The sequence below is a fragment of the Lissotriton helveticus genome, chromosome 6 (genome assembly GCF_964261635.1).
Source record: "Lissotriton helveticus chromosome 6, aLisHel1.1, whole genome shotgun sequence".
In the NCBI taxonomy this organism is placed as follows: Eukaryota; Metazoa; Chordata; class Amphibia; order Caudata; family Salamandridae; genus Lissotriton; species Lissotriton helveticus.
The window spans coordinates 961,210,267-961,225,062 of NC_136067.1; positions in this window are offsets into that span (position 1 = coordinate 961,210,267).

The following is a 14,796-nucleotide window of genomic DNA, read 5'->3' on the forward strand; positions in this document are numbered from 1 at the left end:
CAGTATTCACTGAAGACAGCCAGCTTCCTCTGCAGACCTAATCCTGTTTAATCGAATATTACAAGATCGTCTGCATAGATTAAGCAAGCAATGGGTTTCCTATCTATCTTAGGGCTGGTACCCTGTAGTGCCCAAAGCAGTGGGTAAATCAGATGTAAACAGAGAAAAATGAGGGGGCCAGGACACACCCATGTCTCAACCGATTTCCAATTAAGATCTTCTGTGACAAGGTCCTTTCTGTATCCAATATAACCTGAGTCCATATATAGCTATGTAGCTCTTGTATTGTGGGCAGAAGACTCTTAGGGATGTTCCACCTGGTTAATGTCTCACACAATTGATTCCAGTCCAACTGATCAAATACTGCACCCCCTGCTCTAACGACTTCCACACAATTGGCCACAGAGAAAAACAGGGATCAACAGAGGAATGGCATTCCTCAAACCCCCTGTTCGGGGGGCACAATCTGATTTTTTCAGCCCATTCCTTAAGTCTTTTCAAATTTATTTTTTACAAAGACCTTCTCACCCACATCCAGAAGATTGATTAACCTATTGTTCATTGGTACCTTTGCATCTCCCCATTTATGGATGTGTCTGATAATTGCCCCTCTCCAGTTTTCGGGCATCTACCCTGAGTCGAGTATGCCCACAAACATGTGGGAAAAAAATCTGCCCACCAATCAGGTCGGGTCTTTATAATTACCGCCGGAAGGTTATCTGGACCAGCTGCTAGAGTCAAAGTTAAATTTGCCATAATCAATCTCATAATTCATGCTGTAAACCAGATATCCTCCTCAACTACTGCTCAGAGAATGTCTTTCTGCTTCGCTTGGTCAGCCCGTTTCCCATATATTTCTCCTAAAAAACTCTCCCCAGCATCATCTGTCACCACAAAATTTAAATTCCCCTGTGTTTTGCCAGAGCCTTCTTGTACTAGCTTCCAGAACCTTTTTGTGTTTTTTGATTCTATTGCTTCTAATAGGCTTCCACAACAACTCTATTTATACATTCTTGCTGTTTCCTAATAGCCATTTTATACGTTTTCTTTAATTTCTGGAAGGCAGTTAAATGTATCTAGATTAAAATTTACCCTCAGACTTCTTTCTCCTTTTCTTATCCTTGCTTTTAATTTCGGACATTCCTCATTAAACCAGTTCTTATTTTTGTTCTGGCTGCTCTTCTTCCTACATTCACCATAGCTATTTCTTTTTATTTCAACCCTTAAGCAATGGACCAGTTGGCTAATAGCATTTGCAAACCATCCTATATTATTATTATTAGGGATGCTACCTAGTATTTGACTATGCTGAAGGACTGCCAGTTTTTCAATATAATCCTCTGTCATGCAAATCCAAAGCAACACTTTGATAGCAGAAACGGATGACAGTATTGCAGGTGCTCATCAGCAATATCTGTTGTGCCTCTAGATGAGTGTGTTATTGACACATATTAAAGATGCAGAAAATGGTAGATATATATCTTCATGCCAGTCACCATAATAAAAAGGTGACTTGTGGGTTGAGGTTTTCCTTCCTGAAAATGTGATTTGGTGTGGATCTCTACTATTGGACAAATATATGCTCTATTGCTCACCACAAAATGGTTGACAGGGTGGTGGTAAGGCATCACAAATAATGGCATTGCTGATTTGTGTCATTTGACCCTTCACAAAATGTATGCACTGGGTATGGTGCAGGCTCGAGATGAAGTGGCACAACGAACAGACACCAGACAGCAACACAGCCTACAAGAATGCCATCTGCAGATACCACCAACTCATCCGAACCGCTAAAAGGACCTCCTTCTAAGTGCATTCTGTGAATACCAAATAGTAGTAAGTTTAGGATTTAGTCTTAAATTCATTCTGTGAATCGGGCCCAGAATCACCAAGAGAATCTCTGCGGCCTGGTTGACTTGGTAGGAAACCCTCATTGTCACTTTTCCATAGTAATTATGGAAACAGTCTTAATACAACTATGTTTACCATGAATATGGCTATAGTTACCAAGAGGATTCCCCCTCGAAAACTTTACGGCGTGAAGCTCAGGAATCCACAATCGACATTATAATGGTTTCTAATTCTATTATAGGTTAATTTTAAACACACAGATGCACTATTTACAATCTTTAGCGATCGCGCTATTTTAACCGGTGAATTAGCCCTGAATTCTAGGGAGAAAGTGACTCACCAGAATATTGATCTCCCGATATTGGGCAGGAAAAACGGGTACCAATTATAGTGGGCCCAAATTGACAAGGCCAAATTTACCCCTGAAATAATAAAAACTACTCAGACATCTATCTGTAAATGTCTAGATTTAGTATCAGCGACAGCAGTCCCGGTTTCTTCCTTTATGGTTCTATTAGAACACATAAAGATAAAAATATTAAAGACGAAAGGCTGGTTTGATTCCCCCTGTTCTAATGCCAGGAAAACCACCATGATAGCCCTCAAAACCCGTTCGAGAAACCAAGCACAGATTGCTCTACCTCGTGCCCAGTATAGATTAGCTTGAAGACAAAGGGAGAGACCCTTGAGGGAGGAGATTTGGGAAAAGATTGGTCAAGCAATGACGTTGGGCGATAGCAGAGAGTTCTGGGCAGTAATCAATTAAAAAAACAAAGAAATCCTTTGGTCTATGAATGCCCGACCAGGCAGAAAGAGAAAGCTAGAGAGAATCTCTAGTAGCTTGTGGGGAAACCCCGTTCAGGACGAAATCCCTCACCCACCATAGGTGGCATGCTCATCATCTGTGATTCTCCTCTTGGCGAGAAACCTGGTCCTGCCAAGGGATACAACTCCCTCTCTGAGAGGAAGGAGCTCAGGGATGTTTTTATTCCTACTCATGGTAGGATTTACTAAATCTGTCAGAGTAAGGAAGGCCAAAAAAGTGTGATAAGGGTGCAGTGCAAAAGATAAATTAAGAAATACTCTAAAGTGTAGGTGGTGAAGCTAAAACCTACTAACGAGAGCAATAGAATTGCCTTAATTTATTTGTCCTCGCTGCCAGGATTAAAAAACAGTGCCCCTGCAGTATGGATATAAAACTGCACGTGTCAGACGAAAAAAGTAGGTCTACATGTTTCAGCCTTTGAGACACGGAGTGGTATCACAGCTTTCATCAGGACCTAAATTCACCCTTTTTTAAAACCCATAGGGACCCTACATTAGATACTAATGTGGGAGAGGAGCAGTGAGTAGAGCATTTTGCCAACATCTTCGCACCCATCTTCAGTTCTGCTCAACAACCTGCTGCCCTCCATCAACCATGCGGGAGAATTCATCATTTTTATCATTCTCACTCCTTGAAGTAAGGGAGAGGCTAGAAGCATGCAGCATAAGGAAAGCCCCAGGTCCGGACGGGGTCCCGATAGATTTTTCCAAGGACAACTGCGATTTATGAGCTCCACTATTAACCATTGTTTGCAATACTATAGCTGTACTAGGTCCTCTCCCGTGTGGAAAACAAGCACAACGGTCCCAATTTACAAAAAGGGTGATATGCGATGGCCAAACAATTACAGGCCAATATCACTTCTAGACACCGCTGCGAAGCTCACAGGACGATTACTTTTCTCTAGGGTAGAGGCTTGGTCATTAGATAAGGAAGTGCCTATGCAATCTCAGTACGGGATTCAACAGGGAAAAGGTACCGTAGATCAGTGTTTAAACCTCTCACTGATCATGGACAAATATGACAGGGCCAAGGGTGGGAAAATCTACCTTGCCTTTAAGGGCCTTTCAGCAGCATTCAACTGTGCTTCTCTCGCTAGGCTCTGGTATATAATAGAAAAAAAGGGGATTGATCTACAATAATTGATTTTATTCGATAGCTATTTGATAACTGTATACTGATGCCTCAGCGAATCTAAGGGGGGGTAAGGGAGGGCTGTGTCCTCTGGCCATTCCTTTTTTCTATTTATACGAATGGCGTGGAGAAGGCCTTGTTGGGCGTAACTCCTGACCTCCCTGTATGTGATGCCAGAACGGGGATAGGGCTGCAACGTCTAATTACCATCTATACGACCTTCACGGGTTCTTTGGCCTGCAGGTTAACCAGACAAAATCATTTGTAATTACAGCTGGGGGTAGTGTCCGAGAGAAAATCCCTCATTTTCACATGGAATCAGGTAAAATTGAGGTGGTGGAGTATTTCCCCTACCTTGGGGTCCTCTTTGATAGAAATCAAACCTGGTCACGGCTAATCAACGGAAGGGCCATGGGTATAGAGAGGAGTTTAACAGCGCTAAAGGTATTTATGTCTAGGATGGTTGCGAAACCTTTAGCCATTATTAAAAACATCTACCAAGCAAAAACTAAGGCCGCAGCTATTTATGGGCTGGGTGTTTGGGGCATGGCCCATGCTAATCTACTACAATCCTCAGAGAACAAACCTTTTAAATCTCTTGTCTCTCTTCGGCAGACTACTTCAAATGATATATTACACATGGAGCAGGACCTACCGTACATTACGGATGCAATTAGATTGGCCCCTATCCTCATGTGGCTCTCCATTTGGTGAAGGGACACTGTGCCATAACTCAAAATATAATAAGAGACGTCCTGATATTGGATAACTACAAAAGGATTATGTGGCTAAACTATGTTGAATTAGAATTGATTGCGATGGGATTGACAAACATCTTTAAGGATCTAATTGCATGTAGGTTGATGTTAAGACACAGGTTGGTGGATATATTTAAGGTGAAGCCTGAATATACACTTAGGGAAAATAACTATATGAAAAAGTGCTTGCCTACCAACCATTTCCTACTGTTTCAACAGGAGGATATTCTTACCTAAATAATAATAATAATAATAATTCTGAGTTTTTAGAGCGCCTGGTTACACCTATCGGTGTGTCCCCGCGCTGTCAAGACTGAGTCGAAGCTAGAGAAGGAGACGCAAGAAATGCAGTGATAACTTAAGATTTTGGGAACAGAAAAGTTTTCAGTTCTTTCCGGAACAATGCCTCAGAAGGCTCCAAACGGAGCCTCTGTGGAAGAGAGTTCCATCTTCGTGCGGCCAGGAACCGGAAGGAGCACCCTCCCATTCTTGCCCTATTAATTCTAGGGACCAAGAACAGGCCAGTGCCCATAGAACGCAGAAGCCGGATGGGCTTGTATGGGAGGACCAGATTGCGCAAAAAGCCCGGCCCCGTTCCGTGGGCAATCCTGTGGCTAATACAGAGTGCTTTAAAATCTATGCGTTCCCTAACAGGGAGCCAGTGCAGTGTCTCCAAAGCTTTTTTTGAGGAAGATCTCCTTGGGAGCTGTAGCACCAGTCGCGCTGCTGCGTTCTGGATACGCTGCAATCTTAAAATACAACTCGCGTTAGCACCCAGGTAGAGGACATTCCCGTAGTCCAGCCTCGACGTAACCAGGGCATGGACCAGGGCACCTCTGGCTGACGCTGGAAGAAGATTGAGAGTTTTTCTTAAACTGCGGAGGATTCCGAAGCACGTCCCTGCGACACGCCGAGTATGGTAATCGTAGGACATTTTGGAGTCCAACCACATGCCCAAGTTCTTCACATGTTCTTTGGGGACAGGTAATGGGCCCAAAGCCTGAGGCCACCAGGCAGAGGTCCACACCGATGGGGATTTGCCAACAATGAGCACCTCGGTTTTGTCACCATTCAATCTAAGACAGTTTCTTGCCATCCATCCTGCCAGATGTTGAAGGCAGGATGCAAAACTGTTGGCTGCATGCTCAGCTGGCTGTGACAATGCCACAACCAGCTGAGTATCATCGGCATAGGTTACCACCTCTACCCGGTACTGCTCAGTGATAGTAGCCACCGGCGCTATGTACAGATTGAACAGGGTAGGGCTGAGGCTGGAACCCTGGGGGACACCCTGCCTTAGGTCAAAAACCTCCGACCTATGAACACCCTGTGCCACATAGAAATTACGGTCATGGAGGAAGGATTCCAACCAAGACCATGCTCTCCCAATCACTGCACTTTTCCTCAGACACTGTAGCAGAGTGTGATGAGCAACAGTGTCGAACGCAGCGCTGAGATCGAGAAGAATCAGCGCTGCTGTCTGACCCTTGTCAACATGTTTCCTCAGTGCCTCTGTGGAAAAGAGAAGGGCAGATTTGATGGAATGATAGGCCCGAAAGCCAGCCTGGGTAGGGTGGTAGAGCCTATGCGCCTCAAGGTTTGCATACCCCAACACACATTTATATTACTCTGGTTCCGCTTAAAGTGGATATCATTGATGCTAGGGTTCCCAGCAAAAAAGTTCAGTGACTCAGAATTGACACCCTGTACTTGTGACATGAATTCCGCCCAAACTGATCTCCATCTATTATTTTTTTGTGGACATTATTACAGGGAAAGGAAATAGTGCATTGCACCGATTTTCAGGTGGTATAACTTTAAACAATGTAGGGTCGCACTGTCTCTTTAAAAATCACTTTCTGGCACTTAGTCTTCTTTTCGATAGTGTCATTTTTATGGCCTGCATGAAAGGAAGAAAGTCTCTGGGACCATAACTGTTTTTGATTTTTACAGTGTTAATTTCATCCCAATTTTAATGATATATTGTAATGTATCTTATATTTGATATGGTATCTGTGTACATTTATATTTTAACCCAGAATGAATTATTTAATCTTTTTAATAAGCGTTTTTAGGAGTGAATAATTATTATGGTATACTATCTGTGGGAGTAACTTGTAGTTTAATGCTTTATTATGCACTTTTATGATAGTGATCGAATAAAGTTACTACTGACTGAATCACCATTTTATTAAGCAGATGAGGAAAAATAATACCCCTATTTTGAAGCTACTTGATTGGATGCATGTGCCATTCAAGGCTCAGGGGCAAAACCCAAGTTCCATATACCCATGTGAAATGTTTACAAAAGTACACTATCACATGAAGCTCAAACTAATAATGCAGTAGAAGGATGTCATACCGTCTCCCAAGATACTCTTGGAAGGAGCAATCTTACACTATATCAATTCATAGAAATTCTAAAAAAGAACATATCTATCAAGAACAATAAGCTCGAACACAAAAGTTGCAGATCAAGGAATCTAAACAGACGTGCAAAACACACAAGATGCATTCTACCAAAGTTGTACTCTTCCAACACAACCAAAGGCTATACTATCAAGAAATAGTTGCTCAAAAACTTCTATAATCTACTTTATCATGTATACAAACAAACCCATAAGCAAACTAACAAAACAATCCAAATAAAATGCCTATATAATAAAATATTATTTTTAAAATTGATAAAATTATAATTTACTTTATATCAATCACATGTTTGTTAAGCACTACTACTCACCTGTGAGGGTCTCAAGGCGGTGGTGGAGGGGGGTTTTGTAGGTACCAGTCCATCAAGGAGGGGGTCTGTCAAAGAGCCAGGTTTTGTGGTTTCTTGTGAAGATGGGGAGAGATGTTGTCTGTCTGAGGTGGAGAGTAAGGGTGCTCCAGGCTCTGGCCGCTAGGAAGGAGAAGGAGTGGCCACCTGATCTGGTCTTTCTGGTTCGGGGCACCAAGGTGTAGGAGAGCTGGGCTGATCATAGGGTCCTTTGGGGTGCGTGGAATTTGAGTCGGCTGTTCAGGTATGCTGGTCCGGTGTCGTGGAGGGTCTTGTGAGCGCGGGTGAGCATCTTGAAGGTGACTCTAGCATTGATGGGGAGCCAGTGGAGTGTGCGCCGAGGCTGGAAGATGTGGCAGTGTCTTGGCAGGTTGAGGACCAGTCTTGCAGCGGCATTCTCGATGTTCTGTAGCTTGCTTGTGAGGTTTTTGTTTATTCCGGCGTAGAGTGCGTTGCCGTAGTCAAGTCTGCTGGTGACCAGGGTGTGAGTGACGGTCTTTCTGTGTTCGAGGGGGATCCATTTGAAGGTCTTGTGTAGGAGGTGGAGGGTGTGGAAGCAGGAGGATGAGACAGCATTGATCTGGCGGTCCACATTGAGTTCGGAGTTCAGGATGATTCCCAGGTTGCATGCGTGGTCCATGGGGGTGGGTGGACTTCCGAGGGCGAGGGGCCACCAGGTGTCTTTCCAGGCATTAGGGTGTGGGGCCATGATGAGTTCTTCTGTTTTGTTGGTGTTAAGTTGAAGGCAGCTGTTTTTCATCCATATGGTGACAGCTTCCATGCCTTCTCGAAAATTGTGTCTGACGGTGTTGGGTTCGTTGGATAGGGAGTGGATGAGTTGGGCGTCGTCTGCGTATGACACAGTGTTGAGTCCGTAGGTTCTGATGATGGGGGGGAGCAGAGCCATGTAGACGTTAAACAGCGTAGGGCTGAGTGGTGACCCCTGGGGGACTCTGCAGGTGGTTGGTGTAGGGTCTGAGAGGAAAGGGGGGAGTCTGACCCGCTGCATTCTGCCGGAGAGGAAGGAGCTGATCCAGTCGAGGGCTTTGTCTTGAATCCCTGCGTCGTGGAGTATGTGTATTAGGGTGAGAGACAGTGTTGAACGCCGCTGAGAGGTCGAGGAGGATGGGGGCTGCTGTTTCTCCTTCGTCAAGTAGGGTGCGGATGTCGTCTGTTGTGACGAGGAGGGTGGTTTCCGTGCTGGGCGTTTTTCTGAAGCCGGATTGGGAGGAGTCGAGGATGTTGTGCTCTTCGATGAATGTGGCGAGTTGGTTTTCAAAGGCTTTCTCGATGACTTTTGCTGGGAAGGGGAGCAGGGAGATGGGTCCGTAGTTTTTGAGGTTGGTGGGGTCCGCCAAGGATTTTTTGAGGAGGGGGTTGATCTTGGCGTGTTTCCAGTCGTCGGGGAACAATGCGGTTGCCTGGGAGCAGTTGATGGTGTGGCAGAGCATGGGTGTGATTGTGTCGGCGGCTAAGTTGAAAATGTGGTGGGGACAGAGGTTCGTGGGGCCCCCGGAATGGATTGAGTTCATCATCTTCAGTGTATCTTCGGTGGTGAGGGCCTTCCAGTTTTCGATCGTTGGCTTCATTGTGTCTTGGGGTGGTTGGAGAGGGTTCAGTGTGTTGGTTGTCTTCATTGAAGTTGTCATAGGTGCTCTTGATTTTGTGGTGGAAAAAGGTGCTCAGTTTGTCGCAGAGGTCCTGTGAGGTTGGGATGTTGGTGGACTCGCTGGAATGTTGGGCGAACTCCTTGATGATGTTGATCGCTTTTTTCCTTATTTTTCTGATGAGTTAGTGGTGGACTTTGGTGGCGGCTCTGAAGTTGTTGTGGACTTCTGCGGATTTGGTGTTCCTCCAGTCCTTTTCGAGGCAGCGGCAGGTGCGCCTGGACTCTCAAAGTTCAGTGGTAAACCATCTAGCTTTCTTGGCGTGGGTGTTGTTGTTTTTCTTGAGAGGCACTAAGGTGTTGGTGCTGTCAGTGATCCATCTGTGCAGGGTTCGGGCTGTGGTGTTGGGGTCGTCATTTTCCGCGACCGAGGTGGTGGAGTTGCTGAGTGATGAAGTTAGGTGGTCCTCAGAGGTTCTGGTCCAATTTCTTCGTGGGAGCAGGTTCTGGAGTCTGTATATGGTGGGTGTTCTGAAGGCGAAGTGGACACATCGATGGTCAGTCCAAATTGAAACTCAAAATGATATAAAATAAAGTATTATTTTAAATAATTAAAAATATATTATTATTGAATAGAACCCATAATAAAATGCATATTTTGAGAACATTAAAAAGTATACTCAATTTTTAACAACTCTTTAAATTAAGCCATAGTAAAAACATTTACCAACATTATTGTAAAAGACAGATAAAAATATATATTGAAAGTTTAAACAACTACTTTATGGCAACATGAAAAATCACATCTCTACATAAATTCATTTTTAATCAAATGTAAATCTATCCCACCCAACATTTCAATGCAAATACATATTATTTTTAAGTTTAGTAGCTGAAGGACTTCAAAGAACAAATCCAACTCTACAAGTACATATTCAGTGCAAAAATATTCCCTGAAAATCTGGAAAATATACTGTAACATAAAATATAACCCTTGAAAAAAAAGTATTTGGAAAATAGTTAGCTGGCACCACTTCCACTCCCTGCCAGGATGATGGAATAGGAGCTCCCATTGTTGTTGGCTATGAATAGTTTGTAATTTGTCCATACATCTATGTCTTGGAGATAGACATATACTGGAATGCTATCTCTCCCTCTAGAAAAGGTGGTCAGTGAATAAGAAACATCCTCACAAGTAAAGGGTGGCAAGTTAAAAGTGGTCCACAAAGCCCTGGTCTGAATGTTCGAAAGGACTATTCTTAAAGTATTTCTGAAAGTGTTGAAGATTCAAAATTAATTTGGGTGTCGATTCCATATTGGTGGATGGTGACACCAATTTGTGTGCAAATTTAAGAGTAAAGAGTATAGGGTAGAGGTCTTATGGGGAAGGGACCACATAGGGGACCTGAATTGTTCTTGAGGGAGGGAGGTGGCTCTAGCCAGACAAGCATCATGCTGAAAATAGTGCTTCATTTTAAGTGAAAAACAAGGGAGACAGTGAACAACTGTTTAATGGATCATTAATTACCTCTTTTGCCCCACATATCATCACTGGGAGTAGAGCGAAAAGGAAAAGGGCTATAAATAATCCTCAAAGTGACCCCATCCCTATTTCTGATGAAGAATCTTGGTGTAGATACTTTTTGGGTTTTAGAGTTTAGGTAGACCAAGCCACCCATAGCATGTTATACAAAAGGGGATGATGGACGGAGCATTTGGACAAATCAAACACTCACCCCCAGTCAACTGATCTGGGTTTAATCCATCACCATTCTTTAGTTCACTCAGCCACCGCAGTTCAGACATGGCTATATGCAAATCAGTCTGACCCTGTGCCTTGTGGGAACAGTCCAGCCCGAACTGCCACTGGATTCAAGATAGCCTGGCTGATGAGGATTATGAATCCGAAACCGGTCCCAGGATGCTTGTTTCCGGTCCAGGGAGACATGGCTTGGCAGTTTGGGCTGGACTGTTCCCACAAGGCACAGGGTCAGACTGATTTGCATATAGCCATGTCTGAACTGGCGTGGCTGAGTGGGCTAAAGAACGGTGATGGATCAAACCCAGATCTTTTGACTGGGTGTGAGTGTTTGATTGGCTCAGATGCTCCGTCCATCACCACCCCCTTTTGTACCGCTTTTGGCCGCCATAAGTGTGGCAGGGTATGCTCAGACGTGAGTCCCTTGTTCACTTGGCCACTGGATTCAAGATAGCCTGGCTGATGAGGATTATGAATCCGAAACCGGTCCTCGGAAGCTTGTTTCCGGTCCAGGGAAGACATGGCTTGGCAGTTCGGGCTGGACTGTTCCCATGAGGCACAGGGTCAGACTGATTTGCATATAGCCATGTCTGAACTGGGGTGGCAGAATGGGCTAAAGAACGGTGATGGATCAAACCCAGATCTTTTGACTGGGTGTGAGTGTTTAATTGGCTCAGATGCTCCGTCCATCACCACCCCCTTTTGTACCGCTTTTGGCCGCCATAAGTGTGGCAGGGTATGCTCAGACGTGAGTCCCTTGCTCACTTTGCCACTGGATTCAAGCAAGCCGGGCTGAAGACGGCTGGAATGCCAGAAACCGGTCCTCGGAAGCTTGTTTCCGGTCCAGGGAAGACATGGCTTGGCAGTTCGGGCTGGACTGTTCCCATGAGGCACAGGGTCAGACTGATTTGCATATAGCCATGTCTGAACTGGGGTGGCAGAGTGGGCTAAAGAACAGTGATGGATCAAACCCAGATCTTTTGACTGGGTGTGAGTGTTTGATTGGCTCAGATGCTCCGTCCATCACCACCCCCTTTTGTACTGCTTTTGGCCGCCACAAGTGTGGCAGGGTATGCTCAGACGTGAGTCCCTTGCTCACTTTGCCACTGGATTCAAGCAAGCCGGGCTGAAGACGGCTGGAATGCCAGAAACTGGTCCTCGGAAGCTTGATTCCGGTCCAGGGAAGACATGGCTTGGCAGTTCGGGCTGGACTGTTCCCATGAGGCACAGGGTCAGACTGATTTGCATATAGCCATGTCTGAACTGGGTTGGCAGAGTGGGCTAAAGAACGGTGATGGATCAAACCCAGATCTTTTGACTGGGTGTGAGTGTTTGATTGGCTCAGATGCTCCGTCCATCACCACCCCCTTTTGTACCGCTTTTGGCCGCCATAAGTGTGGCAGGGTATGCTCAGACGTGGGTCCCTTGCTCACTTTGCCACTGGATTCAAGCAAGCCAGGCTGAAGACGGCTGGAATGCCAGAAACCGGTCCTCGGAAGCTTGTTTCCGGTCCAGGGAAGACATGGCTTGGCAGTTCGGGCTGGACTGTTCCCATGAGGCACAGGGTCAGACTGATTTGCATATAGCCATGTCTGAACTGGGGTGGCAGAGTGGGCTAAAGAACGGTGATGGATCAAACCCAGATCTTTTGACTGGGTGTGAGTGTTTGATTGGCTCAGATGCTCCGTCCATCACCACCCCCTTTTGTACCGCTTTTGGCCGCCATAAGTGTGGCAGGGTATGCTCAGACAAGAGTCCCTTGCTCACTTTGCCACTGGATTCAAGCAAGCCGGGCTGAAGACGGCTGGAATGCCAGAAACCGGTCCTCGGAAGCTTGTTTCCGGTCCAGGGAAGACATGGCTTGGCAGTTCGGGCTGGACTGTTCCCATGAGGCACAGGGTCAGACTGATTTGCATATAGCCATGTCTGAACGGGGGTGGCAGAGTGGGCTAAAGAACGGTGATGGATCAAACCCAGATCTTTTGACTGGGTGTGAGTGTTTGATTGGCTCAGATGCTCCGTCCATCACCACCCCCTTTTGTACCGCTTCTGGCCGCCATAAGTGTGGAAGGGTATGCTCAGACGTGAGTCCGTTGCTCACTTTGCCACTGGATTCAAGCAAGCCGGGCTGAAGACGGCTGGAATGCCAGAAACCGGTACTCGGAAGCTTGTTTCCGGTCCAGGGAAGACATGGCTTGGCAGTTCGGGCTGGACTGTTCCAATGAGGCACAGGGTCAGACTGATTTGCATACAGCCAAGTCTGAACTGGGGTGGCAGAGTGGGCTAAAGAACGGTGATGGATCAAACCCAGATCTTTTGACTGGGTGTGAGTGTTTGATTGGCTCAGATGCTCCGTCCATCACCACCCCCTTTTGTACCGCTTTTGGCCGCCATAAGTGTGGCAGGGTATGCTCAGACGTGAGTCCCTTGCTCACTTTGCCACTGGATTCAAGTAAGCCGGGCTGAAGACGGCTGGAATGCCAGAAACCGGTCCTCGGAAGCTTGTTTCCGGTCCAGGGAAGACATGGCTTGGCAGTTCGAGCTGGAATGTTCCCATGAGGCACAGGGTCAGATTGATATGCATATAGCCATGTCTGAACTAGGGTGGCAGAGTGGGCTAAAGAACGGTGATGGATCAAACCCAGATCTTTTGACTGGGTGTGAGTGTTTGATTGGCTTAGATGCTCCGTCCAGCACCACCCCCTTTTGTACCGCTTTTGGCCGCCATAAGTGTGGCAGGGTATGCTCAGACGTGAGTCCCCTGCTCACTTTGCCACTGGATTCAAGCAAGCCGGGCTGAAGACGGCTGGAATGCCAGAAACCGGTCCTCGGAAGCTTGTTTCCGGTCCAGGGAAGGCATGGCTTGGCAGTTCGGGCTGGACTGTTCCCATGAGGCACAGGGTCAGACTGATTTGCATATAGCCATGTCTGAACTGGGGTGGCAGAGTGGGCTAAAGAACGGTGATTGATCAAACCCAGATCTTTTGACTGGGTGTGAGTGTTTGATTGGCTCAGATGCTCCGTCCATCACCACCCACTTTTGTACCGCTTTTGGCCGCCATAAGTGTGGCAGGGTATGCTCAGACGTGAGTCCCTTGCTCACTTTGCCACTGGATTCAAGCAAGCCGGGCTGAAGACGGCTGGAATGCCAGAAACCGGTCCTCGGAAGCTTGTTTCCGGTCCAGGGAAGACATGGCTTGGCAGTTCGGGCTGGACTGTTCCCATGAGGCACAGGGTCAGACTGATTTGCATATAGCCATGTCTGAACTGGGGTGGCAGAGTGGGCTAAAGAACGGTGATGGATCAAACCCAGATCTTTTGACTGGGTGTGAGTGTTTGATTGGCTCAGATGCTCCGTCCATCACCACCCCCTTTTGTACCGCTTTTGGCCGCCATAAGTGTGGCAGGGTATGCTCAGACGTGAGTCCCTTGCTCACTTTGCCACTGGATTCAAGCAAGCCGGTCTGAAGACGGCTGGAATGCCAGAAACCGGTCCTCGGAAGCTTGATTCCGGTCCAGGGAAGACATGGCTTGGCAGTTCGGGCTGGACTGTTCCCATGAGGCACAGGGTCAGACTGATTTGCATATAGCCATGTCTGAACTGGGTTGGCAGAGTGGGCTAAAGAACGGTGATGGATCAAACCCAGATCTTTTGACTGGGTGTGAGTGTTTGATTGGCTCAGATGCTCCGTCCATCACCACCCCCTTTTGTACCGCTTTTGGCCGCCATAAGTGTGGCAGGGTATGCTCAGACAAGAGTCCCTTGCTCACTTTGCCACTGGATTCAAGCAAGCCCGGCTGAAGACGGCTGGAATGCCAGAAACCGGTCCTCGGAAGCTTGTTTCCGGTCCAGGGAAGACATGGCTTGGCAGTTCGGGCTGGACTGTTCCCATGAGGCACAGGGTCAGACTGATTTGCATATAGCCATGTCTGAACTGGGGTGGCAGAGTGGGCTAAAGAACGGTGATGGATCAAACCCAGATCTTTTGACTGGGTGTGAGTGTTTGATTGGCTCAGATGCTCCGTCCATCACCACCCCCTTTTGTACCGCTTCTGGCCGCCATAAGTGTGGAAGGGTATGCTCAG